Source organism: Rhea americana, unplaced genomic scaffold (genome assembly GCF_003343005.1).
Source record: "Rhea americana isolate MKP2758 unplaced genomic scaffold, rheAme1 scaffold_31, whole genome shotgun sequence".
Lineage (NCBI taxonomy): Eukaryota > Metazoa > Chordata > Aves > Rheiformes > Rheidae > Rhea > Rhea americana.
This window is the reverse complement of record NW_028186435.1, coordinates 4,416,046-4,436,654: the sequence shown is the minus strand read 5'-3', so window position 1 is coordinate 4,436,654 and position 20,609 is coordinate 4,416,046.

Here is a 20,609-nt window from a genome sequence, read left to right as displayed (position 1 = left end):
AAAGCTCTCTGTCTCTGAACTGGACTGGCAGCTGCTTGAAATTTTCCCCTTCACTTTCCCTAAGGTCTCAGGTGTGGGATTCATGAGCCAGTGTCTCAGCTAGAACAGGTGTCTATCGCTGTGTAAATAGCAATTAGGCCCAAATTTCAGACTTTTTTTTTTTTTTTTCAAATCCCTATCAGAGGAAAAGCCCAGGAATAAATAGTTGCTGTAACGGCCAGGGGTATTGTGTAGCATTATAGCCTCCAGCTGGGCTATTACATACTATAGACGGGTGAAGAATACAAGCACCTGACAGATGTGTTCTGTTAGCTTCATTAGAAAAGAAACAAAGAAACTCCTCAATTAATAGCAGTGGAGCCAAAGGGAAGGGGGGCGGCGGAGGGAGGAATCATAGCCTGTTATTTAAACAGAGTCAGGGAGCCTTTCACTGAGGGCTTAATATGATTCATTAATAAAAACAGCTTTTTGAATGCCCAGTTTAAGTCAAAAGAAATCACTAGCTTTTTTTTTTTTTTTTTTCAGAGTTTGCCCAGCCGCGAGAGCCAGGATTGTTCTGTGTCTGCTGAATTCAGTGTGTATTTTTGCTGCTCTTTTTTTTTTTTTTTTTTTTTCCTCCCCTCTTCTCTATTTTTCTCTCCCCGGCAAAGGAAGGGCAAAATGACAAACCGGAGCAGTTGCATTCATTTTGTGCAAGGCCGGTCCCTCCGAAAGCCCCCCCCTTGCGCTGYGCATTTGCCATGCTTAGCGGTGGCATGGGCTACAGAAACCAACAGGGTCACATTGAGACTTCAGATGGGTGATTTTGATTTCCAGGGGTAACACAGGAATTTCCCAAGTCTCAGCTCAGAGGTGATGGGCTTCATGTCTCTATCTATTGCAGTTTTAACCATAATAAACATGTGTGCAAGCTGTACTGTCCTCCAGCCCTTTCTTATACACCAGTCTACTGAACGCTGGAGGATCCTGCTGGGAGGCGTAGAAACCAAGTCCCTTCGTTTCTTCAAAATAAGACGAAGCCATCGCCAGCTTTTTATAAGAAACAATGAAACTCAAATGCAAGGTAATTCCTAAACACCAGCGCTTGGTGCTGTCACCGACGTCCGTAAGAACTACCTCCCCAACGSACGCTTGACACGGAGGGAGGCATTTCAGACGCCGTGGGTTCAGGAGCTAACAGAGCAAAGCCACRCAGAAGGATTTTACAGATGAAGAAAATGCCTCCATAGCTCAGCGTAGCAGAGGTGAGCAGAAGGAGTAACTCAGCCTCTGAGAGCGCAGGAGGAGCCGTGAGGTGGAGGTGCACGGTGCTGGCACTCTGAGCTGCCGCGCTGCTCCACGCCAGCAGAAGGCCCTGCAAGAGCTACCAGCCTCCGTCAGGAAGGGGAAGGCGATGATGTGGCTCCAGCAGTCAGTGGATCCACATAATCCAAAGGGAAAGGGGGTGGTAAAGGTGATGCACTGATTTTTGGCAAGATGTATTACAGGAAAGTTAAGGAGACAGAAAATACCCGTTCAACTCACAGCAGTATTTCCCTGCCAGTAGCTTCCCACCGTGCATTAACTAATGTTTTGTCAAAGCCTGCCTYTAAATGTACCAAATGCTGGGTCTTCCATTGCTTCCCAAGGGAGAGTCTTCCATGACTGAACAGATCTTGCTGTCGGGAAAATTTCTTTTATATATTCAGCCTATTTTTTCTCCTATTCTTAATTTCATCCCATTACTCTTAGTTAAACCCACTCCTATTRTCCTAAATAATTCACCTCCCTTAGGAATTTACCCCCTCCATGTATTTGTAGGCCATTCTTTTGTCCCACTATAGTCTTCACTTAGCTAAGCTATCTATATTTAATTCTTTTAATCTCTCTTCATAAATTAGTCCCTCCAGCCACAGAGGGGAAGGGCATATCTGAGACGTTATTCAGTGGTGAGCTAGGATGTTCTGTTGCATTCTGGTGATATCTAGAGCATGGAAAATGCCTAGGGGAGGCCTAAACATTCGCATTATTACTTTTTTTTTTTTAATCTTTGGACTGCTATAGACATTAGTGATAGTTCTGAAGGAAAAAAAGAGAAAAATAAAACTGAAGATCTCTGTTGCATTCTTCTGTTTCTCTCCCACTGTTATAAATGTCAGCTTTGCCCTTAGATAATATCCTCCAGCACCAGCTGGTTAGTTTTTACCTACAGATTTCACCTTCTTTTACACCCTAACCTAGAAATTCTGTATCTGGGTGAAAAGCAGGAAATTAGATAGTCAAAGCAAAAATAGGTTAAGCTCTATCCTATAACACACAAATGCACTGTGACATCCTGGAGTTTTTTCCACCAGGGTCAAAGAAGTTGTTAACTTGTAATAGCTTATATACTCGTGATAAAGCGATAGCTCTTCTAATATAGATAAATATCCATGGGATTAGATAGCACCACTGCCTCTTTTTCTTAATCTCCTGACAGAATCAAACAATAACTATACTCTGGCCCTTCCTACCCGAACTAATGATTTGGAGGATGCAAACTAATTAGTCAGATGCAAACTAGTGTCTTGGAAGCTGCCTTCTACGGTGCCACTTGACCTGCCGTTTACAGCCTAGGATGGCAACTGAGCTCACGGCTTAGGTTCTTAACAGCACCTGCCTTATACAAGTTGCACTCAAAATATGCTTTTAATATTAAGGTTATGAAACATTGTAGAGGACCCTTAACACAGGAAACTTAAACAAGAGTATAGAAAGGCTAGTAGAGTCCTAAAACAGAAGTCTTCCTTGAAAGAAGAGGAACAGTTAAAATTCCCTTTAGGGGAAAAAAAATACAAACTCCTATTGAATTCCTACCTTCTCCACCTGTGCTTTACCCTCTCATTAGGTGGTAATCATTTTTAAAGCCTACTTTTAAAGCTATCAGCTGGAATGTGTTGATGGGGTCAGAGGAGGGGTTTGGTCAGTTGACTCATCAATAAGAAGATAGAAAGTATTTTTTTGAATTGCAATTTGAATTGTTGTTTTCTTTCCTGAGGCTCCTTTATAGCACAAAGCTGGTGACAAGGTCTTCTTTTTCAAAGAATGTTGCATAGATCTGTGTCTTAGATTTACATGATGCAAAGCACTCTTGGTTCTATCAAGCTCTACATCTGAAGAAACTGAAGTGATTTAGACCAGGAGAGGAGGATGGTAGAGTCTTTAAACTCCTATTTAAAATATATATGATTATTCTTACTACTAATGCTTTTATTTTATGGCACTTTTCCTATGTAGCTTAGATACTTCATTAGCAGCAAGTGGAATTCTACACTATCTTTCATATCCTACCACAATCTTAAGGTAACTATTAGTATTTATTAAAGTGGCTGCAGTAATATTTGACTTTCTTCTTGAAAAGGGATTTTCAATCGCTTTAAAAATAAAGAAATACTTTGAAAGACTGGGCTTGTGCACTGGATTCATTTAAATATCTAAAGGAGAAACGCAGAATCCAGCACATGAACCAGTGCCCGTAATTGGCTCTGATACTTCAACAATTTATTTATTTTTCTCTACAGCTGACTTAATACTATAAAATGAATTCAGTACTTGCCAAAACGCCTATTGCAAAAAGAGTCAAACCATTCATATTTGGGTCATACAAACCTGAAAAACATTAGAGACCAGTAAATGATGTCTTCTGGAGGATATGAAAATAAACAGACTTGCATGTTCACGCAAACCAATTCAGTCTTTAACCCATTTGCTATAATTGTCTCTCTTTCTATTGTAGTAACACATAGGATTCCTCTTTACAGACCTGGACACGTGATTATAAATGCTGTACAAACTCCCTACCTCTAGATCTTCTAAATTAAATTCAGGTCTTGGAGCGGAAGGAAGGGAGGTGCACATGCATGGGGCAATGAGAGTTTTAATACAATACAGAAGATGTCCTAAAAGTGCCTTCTTTCTCTGTTATCCTTTCTTTTCCACCACAAGCCTATTTGTCTGCTCTAGTGGCCAGAGTGCTTGCTTAACATTGCTAGTGGCTGCTTAACATTGCTAGTGGCTGCTATTTCCAGAGGCAGGAGATGCCCAGGCAGAAGGCTTGATCCAAAAATTGTGAGAGCCTGCGTTCCTCCCCTCTGATGTTCCCAGATTAAGCTCCCAGTGTGGCATAACCCCACGCTTGATGTTTTTTTCTCCAAAAGAAGGGGAAAAAGCAGCTGAAAAGAATAATTTTTGTCTCACATTTAGTTCGCATGTTTATGGGTCAACTTTGGTGCAAAAAGAGAATATATGCAGCCTGAAAAGTCTATTTTAATCTCTGGGTTTGTTATATTTTCTTCTTTCATCATTCTGCATAGCAAATTATTCTAGTCCTATTTCTCTGGTGTATTAAACTAGTGCATTGCCAAGTCTCAGCTCTCCATTCAGGTTCTGGCATCAAAGCCTTAGGCCAATTTTATTTCATTTGTATTTGCTGTCAGAGCAATGTCTTTATTCTAAAATGCCCTTCTCATATCAACTTCTCAGGTGGCTTGACAGAAGTAGTAAATGGTAGGAAGAAAATCCTCCCCCACCCTGCAGTCCACAGTATTGCTTTTATGTTTTCACCCTCTCTGATTGTGACAAGCATAGTACACTTTTATAAAATGGAGTTCAGGATGTCATTTAGGAATGAAGTTTGGGGGGTGTTTGGGGGGGCTTTTTGTTTTGTTTTATTTTTTATCTTAGCTGGGCTCTTGACCCGTTCATGCATCCTTTCTATTTTTATATATAAATATATATGTATGTATGTATATATACACAAAAACACACACCACATACACTTTTAAAAAAACACTCATGCTGCTGTTGCTCAGGGCTAATTTTTTAACAGCATTTATTTTCAACTGCTAGTGGCACATTTATTCAATTGCACACAAAATTTTAGTAAAATAGAGAGAAAATCTATCACATCAAATTACGATGACAATGCAGTGCAGTGAAATTGAGGGTTAGGCTGGGACTAGCAGTGTTTTGCTAGTGGCCATCAAAGACTGTGAAAGAGCTGTGCTCCAAATTTCCTCTCTTTTTTTATGCATGGTTAGAAAAGTGATTTAAACTGGATGACAGGAAGCCCAAATCATTTTGTCATATTAAAGACTGTCAAGGATCCACCTCAGGATGGAAGCGTTTGATGTCAAAATATAACTGTAGAATTAAGCAAAGCAAGAACTGCTGAAAACAGGATGTTTCAAACAGCACAGAATGAGGGCAGGCATTGGAGAAGTTTATAAATTGACATTGTATGTTAAGTAGTGAGTGTGCTTGATAATAATGCCAACAGCTTTTAGAGTCTTCATTTTAGTACTCTTTTAATACTGCAAGACACAGTTGTGTCTTACAATGGAAACTTAAAATGTTGACATTTCTTATCTGCCAAAAAAATAAAAACATTTTTAAATTTATGCTGTACATAAAATCATGCACATTTAAACATACATAGCCAAACGTTAAAAGTCTATGTGCAAACATACCCATCCATAGGCAATATCCACGTATTTGTGACACTAAGAGCAATGAAATGCCTAGTTCCCATAAAATATTGCAAAGACCTTTATAATCAGTAATGTAGCCTCTGGTGCGAGTGTAAGAAAACAGTATCACGGTCCCTCTCATACACTGTTTTCAGAGGTAATGACTCTCCCCCTTTCCTTGCCTATAAAATACTAATTTGAATTGCACAAAATACAGACACCTTCACAAGTATGAACACAGGTAGTCACGTTTTGAAGGCAACTCCCTTTTAAGCACCTTGTTTTGGATAATTTAATCCGTATCCTTATGAGCTTAATGCAGAACAACAGATTGCTCAACTGAGGAACGTGCATGTTCAAAGCAATGATTAGATGAGACTTCTCTCTACCAAAGCRATGAGTTTCACCAGTGGCTTCAAATTAAATCTAACCCACAGAAATCACTGTCACATTTAAGGTGCTACAAAATGCTGTGCCATGGGAATGGAAGCTTTCATAAAGTAATTAAACATGGCCAATATGTCAATATCTAAAGCCGCCAAGAGTATCAGTTCATTATTTTGATAAGGGAACACATAGTTGACTGCTCCTATTTAAGCAGTAATGATTAATATTCCCCCAAATGTAATATTTCTGGAAGGGGGGGGGTGGGGAAAAACAACTTTCAGTAATTTCTTCTTTGACAGCTCTGGGATAACCTTTTTTATTCATTCAATATTTTCCCTGAAAATCACTGTAAAAAATAGGGATGAATAAAATTTACAGTTATTTCTGCTTTCTTTTGCTTTTCCCCACAGCTCTCCTTTATTCCTTACTGGAAAAGCAAGTTGAGGTGAAAGAAGAAGCAACAACAACAACAAAAACTAACAAAGCAGGTCTCTGTAAAGTAAAAATGGAAAAATTTTAATGTAAAAGCAACAGTGATTTCCAATTTTTTCAAAGGTCTATTTTTGCCACAGGCCAGGGGAAGAGCAAAGACATCTCTGAAATCTACCTAGATATTATTGTCCAGATACACATTCATATTTTAGATGCTATAACAACAGATATGAGTGTAAAGATACCTTTAAAGCTATTAAATGATGAGAAATACGGGAGTGAATCAAATTTCTTTTCTTTGGGGGTGCAAACATAAAAATGTAGCRTGTATTTATACCACTATCTCTTTATATGTTATTCATACTATAACTAATGTGTTTTGATCTGCTGCAAATTGTAGTAGACTTAAAATGCTAATTTAAAAAAACTTTCCCCCTTTGCCTGCCTGCCTCTCTCTCTCWCACACACACGCACACATACACATGCAAATATTTATTTTCTACATAATAATCCTTTCCAGTGATCATTACAAAGGAAGAATGGGCTCTTGCAGCTTGGAAGCCTGAGACTATACATTGAAGGGCACTCCTGTTGCCACTTCCACCAGGGTCCTCCAGGGGCTGAGAGASACTTTTTTGTGCTTGGTTTCTGGCTCTTTCACTTTTTTTAGCATGCTGTATTTAGAGCAGCATAGTCAGAGTGAAATCTAGAAGGCACGAATTTGTCCGTGTCCATAGAAGGAAATTACCCTATGGAACATTACCTCACAAATACAATATAAGRGCCAGAACCTGTAATTTTAAATGAATAAAGTACCAATTTTTTACTGATGTCAGATCAAAAATTTGTGAAACTATCTGGATAATGGAAGCTTATTGTTGTTCTGGTACTGGTCAAAAATCGTATTAAGCATAAAATCAGTTTATCGCAGTGCAAACTTTCTATCTCCCAAGCATCTCATTACATGCAAATTAAATATACCCAGCRCTAAGCTTCTGAATGAAACTGGGTTGTTTGGAAGTAAAACCAGATGAAATCTGGTTTCATTAATGCAGCACTGCCACAGGCTTGACTCTGCTAACTTCCAAGTTTTATTCAAGACTATATATGATGTTTGTTTGAATAATATAAGGGCAACAGGAGCAGTCTCCTCACCTAATTTACCAGCAGTAAGAATTTGGGGAGGGGAAGCAAATATTCACAGTGAGGACACTGAGTTGCACACAGGAAGATCTGTGCCAGGCAGAAAAACAGCCAGTGTTACTGGTCTTAGAAAATGCCCAGAGAGCGTCTAGGTGCTCTTGAGAGCCACCTCCAAGAGCATTTTCACTGTGCTATTTAAGTGTGTCTGAATGCTCTTGTTACAAAGCACGCTAAGAGTTGTTACGGGACTCAGAGGAGAAATAAGATGTCACAGGTGGTCACAAGCCATGCGGAAAGGCCGCCGYGGTGAGTGTGGAGAGTGGGCGAAGGGCAGCAGTTGGATGCACTGGACCCCTCGCTCCACTCCAGCGTGAGCTGAGGGGCAGGGCTGCAGTGGGGCAGGAGAAGATACACCACTTGCAAAGGCACTGCCTCAGCTAGGTGCTGGCTTGAGACCAGGGTGGTTCAGAAATACTGGTTACATGACCTAACTGACCATCCACAGCATCACCAAACAGGCTGGCCTGCACCGTTCCCATACTGCTTCCAGAGTAAACACCAAGCTCATCGGGTTAAGAAAGGCAAAAGACTCAGATAACACCGGTTGCTTGGCCCGATCCTCCTGCCAGGAAAAGAAGAAGCAGAACAAACACTGGTGGGTTTATCAGAAACAAGAGATGATTTATTGAGAAAGTGTCCAACAATTACTTCTTTCAAGGAAGTTGGCATCTGGCCCCTGCAACAGTGCCACTTACAATCCGCTCCAAAATTAGATAAGCGTATCCCTCCTGGCCTTTTCCCACCAGGAAGGGCATCAGCCTGCTACACCCATGCACCCCAGGCCCAGAGTGCTTGATATAAAGTGACAATTGATAGTCAATACTATTGACAGACCCACTCAGTGAAGCTAATTGCTCAACAGGAAACATCCTGTTTTAGTTAATTATTGTGTAATTCAATGCTATATTGTTAGTGATATGAGGAAAGTTTCCATAGGAARAAAGATAGAGAAGAACAGGGCTTTTAGTTTGGAGAAGAAACAAAAACAGGGCCTGACAAAGCTATTTAATGCAAAAAATATACCTAATTTTGTGCTGTCTACTGTTTCTCATAACGAAGGAACAAGGGATAGCTAAATAAAATTGAAAGGCATTCAATTGAAAACTGATAAAAGGATTTATTTGTATACAGCATGCTAGTAACTTCTGGAGCTAACTGTCAACAGATATGACTGAAAGGGGGAAAAAAAACAGTAGGATTAGGAGTTTATCTGGATTTTAAGAATATATACCATTACAAAWCTAACTCACCAAGCTATGGGTTTTTCTCCTGCAGTTAGTAAACATGGCCAACAACTCTGTTGAAAATTCCTGGAGTATTTTGAGGCAGTCAACCTGAAGATTTAAATGCACTCACCGGAAAATCACAATTATACCRTTTGCTCTGTCGTAATTCCACCTTACTGACCATTTGAGTCAAATAAGTGGCTGAGACACAAAATAGGCTGAGAAACAAAACAGGCCATCCCATCTATTCTGTTGATGAATATTGTACTGTTTAAAYTTTGTTCTATCAGCTTATTAGCATTACAATCCTTCGGTGCAATAAAAAATTCAAACCTCTGCCCTATGTATTTTTTTCTTTCGTGATTTTTTAAAATATACTTACATAATGGGCATATAACTCCTCACATATATCAAGTCATATCTTACTATATAGTTGCTCTATTCATCCCACAGAAGTACTACCGACCCTTCAGACAGAAGCGATCCTGCTGTCCTTCCTCATCTGGGTCTCCTGAAAGTGTGGCTGGGCAGTCTACTCCCTCTCTGCAAAGATTTTAATCAGAGCTGTCAGAGTGCAGCTCATTCTGCTAAATCAATACTAGGGATTTCCTGCAGGTAGGAAAAGTGAGTGGAGTAAAATTCACTAGAGGAGTGAGAAGATACCAGCCCACCTTGCTGACACCAGAAACATCAGAAAGCAGAGGTAAACCCGCACATGTGCTGTTTATAGGATTCTGATTGCATCTTTAGTGCTGGCTTAATTTAGGGCATCCCAGCAGAGTTTAACTTGTCTTTCAGATCAGAGCTTTGGCTTACAGGTTTTAGTTTCACCATTACAAACACGTGCCAAACCTATCTGCTAGTCTTGAACTGACTTCTTGCTAAACTCAAAAGGTGAGCTTCTGCATGACTGACTTATTTAAATTCAAAGTCAACAGGACATATCTCCTGCAATCTACACCTTCCTGAAGGCTGATGCTTCTAAAACGAGAAAGCTTTGAGACATAGGTTAAAAATGGGGGAAGCTATCGCAAAATATGCACTGCAACTCATTTTACATGCCTAAGCCTGTGAAATACCTTAGCTAATCTACCTCATACTTTCTCTCAAATAGTCCAACCAGATTTGTTGGAAAACAGATATGCAAATTTAAAGTAGGAAGGAGAGTTTTTCAGGAAATTGAACATACGGGGTATCAAAATAAGACTTGATTATGAAAAGACATTAATTCAACTGCAACTGCTTCATAATTCACTGCATTAAATTAATGCTTTATGAGCACATTATCTACAAGCTAATGTAAATGTTATAAAAACTGAAATTTGGAGATAGAGAGCCTCCACATGTTTGGCTTGGACCTTGTCCACAGAGGTTTTATTAATCAGAACAGAAAGTTTAGCCTAACCTTGATCAGCAGGTTCAAGGCAGAGGAGCTTCCCAAAAGGCAACAGAAATCTCTTTCACACCTCCAGAAGCCCGGCAACTCACTCTGCACTAGCGGTGAGGCTTGCTCAGACCTACCCAGCTGGCTCTAGCACTGCCAGTGTGGTTGTGCAGCAGGCTGGTTTTGCAAAGCCGTGAACATGGTCTTGGTGCAGTGGGTTCAAAAGGAAGCACAACCAAGACGCAGCATTTGCCACGCAGAAAAGGTCCACGGCCAACACTCTGTATCGCTGACCCCCAAAGCACTCCAACTCACACACACACGACCGCAGCAGTGGAGACCATTCAAGTCCCTTGGGCAGCCTTGCTCGGGTCCTGCTTTGCCTTCTGGCCGAGCCATGCTAGGCAGAGCCCACCATATTCCCTCCCAGCTTCCAGTTACTTTTGTATAATCCAGCAGCAGCAAGAAGAACAGCTGAATCAGGAACAAGTAGAGAATTGCTTTTCAGTAACTTTGTAATTTTGCCTAAACAAACAAGCAAACAAACAAAAACCTAGAGCGGCAGTAATAGTGATGAAGCCATGGCACTTTATCATAATTCTATCTGGTAAGACAAAAGAAATTTTTGTCAATATGTTTCACACTTGGAAAATACACCATTGCTCAGCACTTTGGCACTATACTAGATGCAGGCATTTGATTTTATGGGGAAAGGTTGTATTATTTAAAAGCACACGTGGGTTCCAGAACTGTGTCCTCCTGCCTTCAATTCCCATACAGGCTTCCTGGGGCATCCAAATGTGGACACGTAGCTATGCCCACATAAATACAGTGCACGGTGAGAAAGTGCCAAGTATATARGCGTAAGACCGTGACACAGTTTTCAAGGACATTTACACAACAGAACATTAGGAACCTTTTAAAGGAATTTATTTACTGAGATCTCACAGAGGTCTGGCACTGAGAAATGTAATTACACCCCAGATGATATTAGCAGTGGAGGGTGGTACTGGGCCTCCACAAGTGGCCCAGGTATGAGAAGTTCCAGTGACAAGACAAAGTCTCAGGTCATGTTTTCTAGTCGCAAAGGCTGACTTGCCACGTGCTTTCAATTATCTCCCAGTATCTACAGGCCCTGTAACCCATCCAGGGGTAGTGCTGTATCAGTTAACTATAGCCAATAATTTTATCTACAATTATTTTACTGTTCTCATTTACTGAGCTTGCAAAGTTCTTTCACTTTCACGTGCTTCAAATGAACCAAAAGGCCTTATTGTGCTGTTGTGTGGGGAGTGTCTGGGAGCAGGAGGTTTGGGCCAAAAAATGCAAAAAGCTGAGAACACTGGGCCCCTCTGACCTAAGGAGTTATCTGGTCGCTCAAATCAAGTGCCTTCACAGCAGAAATGCAGCTACCCCAGTACCCCCAACGCTGAGGAATTAGCTCTCGAGAAACAAGAGTCAGCTCTGGAAAGACGAGGCCGCTGGCGCAGGACGTGCTTCTGCGAGAGCTTGGTGACGGTGTTGGTGCAGGTCAGGGGCAGGCGGAGGGAGCGAGCCCCGCTGGTGCCCACCTGCCTGCGCTGCCAGCCCGCTGCACCACCAGCAGCCTCCCGCAGCAGTACTGACATGAGATAGCTGTGTCCTTTAAAATTGGGTAAGAAAAACTAAAAAGGAAATGGTGTAAAATGTCACACCCAGAAAAGAGAACAAAACAAAGTGGGGTTTTTTTTGTTTTTTTTTTGTTTGTTTGTTTGTTTGTTTTTTTAATGCAGAAATACTGTGAGGAGCTTCTTATTCCTTTCCCTGACATTTCTTTTCCTCTCAGGTTTCTTCCCTATGCAGAGAAATAATTCTCTCCCTGTTGACACCTATGCAACCACAGAAGTGTCAGCATGCGCTGACTGGGTGGAAACGAAAAAAATATTTACCCCCAGCATTTCTGCGATCCGCTGCATTGCCATTACCGCCATGATTTATCAGGGCCCATGACAGATTTCAGTTTAAGCTTCTGAGTCGCTCAGATGATTTCCCTGCAGCAAATGAGCACAAGCAGCTAGTTGTACAAGTTTGCAGAAAAGTGAAGACGAGCRCAGGTTTTTCTCCCCACATCCATGCCAGAAATGGAAGCAGCAGAGCAAACAGGGCGGCGGRGGGGGGGGTTACAGCTACGCAGATATTCGTGCAGGAGGGCCCTGGGGAACGGCAGGGTCCTTTAGGGTAAATACATAAAAGCAAAATAAAGGCACTCCCGCCTCCTCTCTTCGCCGCCTGCAGCAGCAGCCCCGAGCGCCCACGGGCGCGCACTGCGGCACCCCGGCGGGAGCCCCCCGCGCCCCCCRCGGGCCGGCAGAAAGCCTCGGGCGCGGCCGCGGCACGGGCTCCCTGCTGCCTGCCCGCCGAGGGGCCCCTTCCCCGGCCGGGCTGGCGCCGCGCCGCCTCTCGCCCCTTCCCCGCGGCGGCCGCAGGGAGCCGCGCTGCCCGCCGCAGCGCTCGCCTGCAAGAGCGCAGATAAGAGGGAAAAGGTGAACGGGACACGCTTGCCACGGCAGATGGTGGGGTTGATTTGCAGAAGAAAGAGAGGGGAAAACAAAGAAAATAGAAGTAAAAATAGAAATAATAAAATGAAATAAAACGAAACAAAATAACATAAAATAAATAAAACAATAAATAAAATAAAATAACAAAWWAAATAAAATAAAGTAAAATAAATATAGCATAAAATAAAATAAAGTAAAATAAAATAAAATAAAATAATGGGGAGGCGTGCGAGCCGGCGGCGGGGAGGGCGAGCAGGGGAGGGCCTGCCTCCGCCCTGGTGCCTGCGCGGCTGCGGGAGCGCGGCAGAGCAGGGGCGGCGGCGGCGGCGGGGCGCGCAGAGCCGCAGCTCCGCGGCGCGCAGCCCCGCCCGGCGCCCGCCTCGGCGAGGCCAAGTGCGGCGCTTCGGGAAGCCTCTCGGCGGTATACGTTGTGCTAACGTCGCGCCAATTAACGGAGAAGCCGCGCGTTGATTTTTTCCTGAAAGGATTCAAGGATCAAATGTCCGTGAATAGAGCAGGCAAAACCTAATCTACTAATGGATTTAACTTAAGAGAAATAAAAAGCTCAAAGGAAAAAATATGATTATTTGGGGGCTACTTAACTATCACTTATCTTTAAACTACKTCTATAGAATTTCTGTATTCCACTGCGGTGAAAAAAATTGCAGTTATATTTTTAAAACGTTTGGCTAATAGCTCCAAACAATGCCTTTTGTTTTCTTTCCTTCTTCCCTCTCTTCTCGCTGATGACCTTGCTCAACTTGCTCAAATTCTCCGCCACAGGCATGGGCCACAGCGGCTGGTTCAAATCACAGGCAGAGACACTGCACAACAGTTTCCCCACCTGCAGAGGGGCTTMTTTTCCAGTGACAACGTGGCTGCGCCTGCATTTGCTGGGATGGCATTTTGTCCTTCCACATCAGCCAAAGACTTGACCCTGGGTCTTTTCTGTGCTGCAGGGTGGCATTTCCTCACTGTAAAACCCCATAAAATTTTGCAGATTACACTCCCAGGTCCTAGGGCTGGCCTCCTGGGAGACTGCCACACAGCTGTGCCGTGAGAGTGAGGAATACAGGCTACATTTCATGCTTAGCACAGGCAATGCAAGGCTCTTTGCTTCTCCTGTCACTGATATAAACCACCATAGCACCCAGGAATCCTGGTCACAGGTGAAGCGCATGCTGTAGCAGGTGCTGGACAAGCATAACACAAGAAAATGGCCCAAGCKCCGAAGAAATGAGCCTTAGCCAGAGACAAAAGACCCCAGGCAGACACAGGCTCATTTAACAAATGAGCAACAGAGGCCAGCAAAGTGTCTGGCTGGAGGTGGACGTAAACATTTCAAGGATACACAAGAGATGATGGTGACCCAATGATATGTTAGGTGGGGAATCAGTCACGACAGACCTCGAAAATGAAGAYGTGTAACTTAAGTTCAAGGCAGGACAGGAAGACACACAGGTGGAGGGACTCCCCCAAGACAGCTTGACAAAGCCAAAGCAAGAAGCCATGCAGAACTTAGATCATGGTGATCAAGTGATTGGATGTGTTGTGACATGTGGTTTGGTAGAGAGCAAAATTTCAGCGTGTCACACGGTTCCAAAGCAGAATTTGTAAATCAAGACTACCAAGTTTATTGCGCCRACAACTGCACTGAAACGAYTGCATTGGTCTTATTGCAGGCGTAGATACGATCTAGTTGATCCAAGATGCAGACTGTGTCAGGAGCAAAATTAAAGGTGRTATCAAATGAAATTTGAAGTGCAAGTCTCCCCCATTGTACCAGAGAGGGTAATGTACAAGTTGCCTCCTGGAGCTCTCTCTCTATGTTATTTTCTCATAGTGATTCAAGATAAAACATGCACAGTTCACTAGTAAAAAGACCATTATTTTAACTGTCAGCGCACAGCTTCAGCCTGTATTGCCTTTCTGTCTTACACATCATTAACAACCAAGCCTATCCAGTTTGAAATTAACTGCCAGTTCTAAGGCTGTTGGGTGTGTTGGGACAAAATCACACCAGGGGTCCTATGCTGGATTGATTATTCAGGGCTTCTCTCCTTAAGAAGAGAAGTATGCCCTCCATTTCAGTCAGCATAGTGAGTAAATATATCTTTAAACGAAACCTTTCACACCTGAGTGGTGTAATAAGGTGGATTTTTACATTAYCACTCTCACCATATAATCATCCCCAAAAAACTCGAATCTGCTTTGCATGTGGATTTCTCTTTCTGCATTTAAATGGGTTTGTAGTTTTACTGATGAAAGCCTCTTTAGCTGATGGCCRCCATGAGGCTATGTTGTTGTCTAGACTGGAAGATGTAGTGATACAAACTTATTTTATCCCCAAAATGCAATTGGTCTCACCTCCCCCCCAGAAACATTTGATCCACCACTGCACAGCGTCAGGGCAGGGCATTCCTCCAGAACATCTCAGCTGACAAAAATCATTTCAGAAGAGTTGCACCAATCTAAAACTAGAGCAATGCAGTGGCAAATCAGATCCATCAGACGACAATGCACTTATCGTCTTACAATTAAACCAATCTGTTTGGCCTCCCTCCTTTATATTATGTACCCACGGTACTCTATACTTGGCTTCCTAGGCCTGTGTGACCCCTGACAAACAGGAAAGCTCTAACCTCAACTTCCCACTTCAAGCCACTATTTCCCTCTCAAAAATCTCCATTAAAAAGGCATCACAGTCTTCCTAGCTTCTACAACTAGGGCTTACATCAACCTACACTCCTGAATCCTGGATGTGATTACCCTAGCAGGCCTGCAACAAGGACATCAGCACCTCTGAGGTAAACTTTAGAAAGTCTTTCAAAATAGGGCTGATGCATCTGGGTACATTTTGCATGCACCTAGTTTATGCTCAAAAGAATCTGGCATGTCAATACAAAATTGCACCTATTTATGGGTTATTAGAGGGTTATTTCATTGGTCTTTCTATACAGCTGTGAAAAGGAAGTATCACACTGCTGGAAAACAGCGCCAGCAAAATGCAAGTGACGTTCAGCTCTGTGACTCCTATTTCAYGGGACTTCAGGTTTTGCAGACATTTGGCTTTCTCAGGCTCAATCCAAAACCATGGCTTGGAAGACAAGAGCTGACTGCACACAAAATCAAACGAATGGCAGGAAATAATTGAGGGAGATGGCAAAAGTGATAGTCGCTGTCTGGATGGAGGAAAGCCCTGTCCTTTGTTACCAAGCCGTAGAAGGCCTCCTGGATTTCCAGATGCTTTTGACTGTTCCAGCAGCAGCAGTAGCTATGAGTGTTTATTTCCCCTTCTCCTATCTGCCTGGTGAGGAGATTTCAACCTCTTGTCCTGTTGGACTGTACCGTCATTGTCTGTGCTTTTCTCATCTCCAGACTGGATCGCTGCCATGTGGTCTGCTCAGCTCTACGTCTGAGGACCACTCAGAAACTTCAGCTAATTGCAGTATGCAGCTGCCTGCTTACATATCCACATTTCAGACACAAACCATAGAACGCAGATGGTACACAGACTGCGCCAATTTTCAGTTCATTTCCAGGTGCAACTGGGGCCTTGGTTTCTAAATCTGCTTGTGATTTGAACCTGCTGTCCCCCAGAGGTTACCTCTGTTTATGAACCTCAGGTTGACCGCTAAGATGAGCTGACAGTCCCCAGAGCAGCACATTTGGGGACTACTTTTTATYAGCAGAAGGCCCACAGCTCTTGAATTTGCTTCCTTGTGTGGTGAACCTTCTGGGCATGTTGCAAAAGTTGTCTCATTTGTTAAGCTTTAGTTTAATATATTGGGGCTAAGAAGGAAGGTTTTGATGAGGCTACTTTTACTTTCATTGTTGTCATGACAGTATAATTCAGTAGGGGATATGAGTTTTGATTTGTTCTTATTCTAACTGAAGCTAATGCAATCTAAGATTGTGMACAATATAAATGAAATCAAACAAATAATTACAATTGCTTGAGGCCAGTGCTGTTTACTGCAGAGCTTGTGAAGGAAAGACAAGAGTAGAGTATTGCTGCACTGGAAAGAATTAAATAGGTAAGGCAAAACTAAAGGAAGTAATTTAAAGAGGTAATACAGATTACCTCTGTATGCTTATGCCACAGGATGCCACAGACTTGTTTCCATGCTAGGGGATTCCTGGGCCCTGACATGTCCTTCAACCTCATATTGACAGTTCACTGCAATGTGTGACTGCCATTCAGTTGCAGGGGAAGGAACAGAGATACCAACTGAAGCACATCATTGTCAAAAAAGAAGAACCAAGAACACAGAGTACAATGCAAACCCAACAGCATTAGATCCAAAAGACCTTTGTCAAAGAATTATCCTATCTTTCTTTTCTTTCTTTTATTTCTTTTTTTATTTTTTTTCTGATTTTAGTTTCCCCCTCCCATGTTCCCTTTATGTGGCTGTCTCTGTTCATTTTCCCAGGTTCTTTTCAGCTGGGTTAGTACTCTGCAGATCTGAACTGAGCCGTCAAACTGAGTAATGCTTCCAGAGAAGAAATGAAAACACCTAGAAAGAAGAGAGGCAGATTGCTGAAAGTAACCAAGAGTCTCAGATGATACAGCATAAGATGATTCTCTTTAAAGGCATTTGTAAGTACATATATACACACATATGTAAATAKGGCAAAAAGCATTTCTTTACATGTGTCTGTGGTTTGGAAAGGTACTTACTCCTTTTACGGGCAATTACATCCCTCTTAGCTAGAGATCTGTTTATAGTTCTATTTCATTAAATAGCCACAWTTCATGGTCTTTGGGTGGCCATGCAAGGTCAAATGTATTTAGTTTCAGTAGCTGTGTGTGACAGGAAATACTTACTGTCTAGATGCCACAGGTCAAAATCATGGGCAAGATGCACCACAGAATTCACCCAAACACCCAGGAAAAGAGAGAGATCCAGTTCCTCAAAGTGACTAACGAGGAAAGGGCATGAGATATCGGTCCTTTGAAACTGCATTTGTTATTCGTAGGAAAGCTTTGCTGAGAAATTTTTACACTCTCCTGGTGCAAAGGGGTCTGAAAGCTGCCTCAAACAGGCAGCAGAGGTTTTTTTTCTAGAATGGGGATTGGAACAGAGCTGGAAGAAGCAGTTTTATACCATCTGCTTCCCCCTCTGGTTAGGAGGAGAGGCAAAGGACAAGGATGCCATGCACCRCTCCTGGCTGCATGATTTACTGCAGACCGATTTAAACTCCCGCCAGTAAAATCTTTATACTCTTAGATCATCATGTCTTCTTCTCTGCAGATGACAATGACTCTGTGCATGTGTGCAATCACATAGATGCAGTAAGTAAAACTAGACATCCATATGTTTGCCTGTTTATTGTTCCTGGCATTTTTAATTTTTGTGGGGTTGAGTAACACCGTGTTACCATCCTGACTTGTTTGCCTCTTTCTTTTCCTTGAAAATTCCCTTGGATTTTCTAGTTAGTTTTTTTTAATACTGAAGAATTTTTCAGTGGCATTAATCCCGCAGCTCTTACAACATACCCATACTCTTTGGTTAGCCTTCAGCCATACAGAGAAAGCTTAAAAGGACCTCTAAAACCACCTGTCTTGCTCGCAGTCTCGGAAAAAAACTCAGTGTCTTGGAACATCTGTAACTGAGTCCCCATTTCTTCTACCTCTTGACACCCCATTTTGTAGTAATCCTTCTTCTGCCCATCCCACACTAGATCTGTTCTTTCAGCCGTGATGCTTTCTTCCCATGTGTGGGAGATGCATACACAGCAAGTACCACCCCCCACCAGCTCAGCTACACTACCTGTCTGACGTATGCCTGTAAATGCACACATCAAGATGAGCTATGAGCACAACAAATTTACTGAGTCCCAGATCCATTTGTACACTTCCATTATCCTAAAATAGTCACCTGTAACTTCAGTATCTTCAATAGGCTGCTGCTTTTGAGGACATCCTCAAAGTTGTTTATGCTCTACCCTCCAGAAAGAGATATCCCTCTTTTTTTTTATTCTCTTTTTATAGATGCAGTTCTCAGAGGCCTGAGGAACCAAAGCAAAGCCATTAATTCAAATCCACTGAAAAGCAAGCTGATATSAAAGAGTTAGTGTCCCATATGTCCAAAACTCCATTGTCAGTCTATCCAAGTAAGTACAGAGACATTTTCTGTGCAAGGGATGTGGCTGGGGAAGAGGGAGAAGAAGAAAGTCCAGAAACTTCAAGTTGACAGTTTTGCAGTTGACCTTTGGGAGTGCAAAAAACACTGCAAAATGGACTTTTTTTATGGCCACAGTGGGCAACTAGTTCCATATTTTGCATCCAGAGCGCATTTTATCCCTACAAGCTTCTGCAAAGACTTCTAGAGCACAAACCACCAGCAGGACTGAGGCAGGAAGAGCTTCCTGCTCTGAGGGAATCAGCATTTACATGACATTGATGACTGCAGTTGGGAAAGGATGTGTTCCTACCTGACAAAGTTGCTTTGGGTGCTACCTGAGCTACTGGCAAAGCTTAAGCAGAATGGCACACGAACACACCCAGCAGAAGAGCGAGGCTGTCGTTTAAGGGTGAGTTAAACTAGTTGCCAGGAGAGCACAAAGGAGGTTAGGCAAGGAGGCCTTCCTGGATGGCAGAGGATGCTATTTGTGGCATAAGTAGCCTTGCATAGCTGAACGTGTCAAAGCAGCGTTCCTGCCTGACAGACCCTGACTGCCACACGGGAGYGAGAACAAAATGAACTTGCCACAGTGAAGATATTATAGCCATGGCAGTAGAGGACCTTGCCTGGAGGTTAATATGAGTCAATCATAAGGGGGTTTTGTGTGTGTGTGTGCAYGTACGTGTGTGTGAGCGTGTGCATGTGTGTGCTTTCACGGAGTATTCTGTCAGGGACCGATTTTCAATGATGCAAGTCACCTCTAACTGATAACACTCTAAATAACAGGTGAGTGACTCCTGGCAAGAAGGAGATTGTCTGACCTCATTGTTTGCCTTTTTTCCCCCCTCTTTGTTCTTCACAAATAAAGGTTTTTTAATAAACTGAAAGGTCCTCCGCTCCTGCCTGATGATAAAATGAAAGGAACCAGTGAGGTATGGTACAACGTGGCAGCAAAAAAAGAGAAGCTCATCAGAAAATAACAAAGGTGCAAGTTAAAGATAAGGCAGCTGTCAGAGATTAATCCTGCTGGCCTGATTGTTTTCTTTAATACCAAGGCCTGCAATAGCAAGCGATAAGTTTGCTGAGTAATTTGGTTTTTGGTGAGGAAATAAAATTCAGGTAGGCCTCATAATTGATTTCCTTTTCTTTAGTTTTCTAAACATTAAACAAAAAAAGCCCCTCTGCTTTGACTACACTTTCCTCCTTTCAAATATGCTCCAAGGCTGTGAGCGTCCCCCAAGCTGGGTCTGCAGGAAGATAACTCAGAGGGCAAAAAGTACCCTCTCCTTCTCCAGCGTCCTCATGGGAATACATTTGCTTCTAAACGGCAACCGCAGCTCTTGAACATGGTTAATTCGGCCTGACGTTGCCTTCATCTTACTGTTCAAAAATGGGTAAAATGTGAGGTGGCGGAAAAAGCAAACTTCAAAAGAAACTCCATGTCCTCAGGTCCTGGCTCGCTGGGAGACCTGCCTACATACATCAAGGCTCCTGTCTAGTCAGTGCCCAGGTTTCTTTCCAAGGGCATGGAAGGGGGAAGAGAGGGAACAAGGAGCAAGGTCTGCGGAGTGAGGCAGGAGCTCTACAGGGCTGTGAGAAAGCCCGTGGGATGTCCTTCCCAAGGTGCTGGTGAAATCCCGTTCCCTGCTCAAAACCTACCCCCCTCTTCCTCATTCACACGTGTGCACAGCCAGCCGGGTGAAGGCCACAGACACTGCAGGCAGCAACTGTGGGAGGAAAAAGGGGAGAAAAAACATTAAAGGAGGAAAATCTTTCCAAACAGGAGTGTCTGTAGCAATGAGGCAGAACTGCTCTCAAGTGAGAGG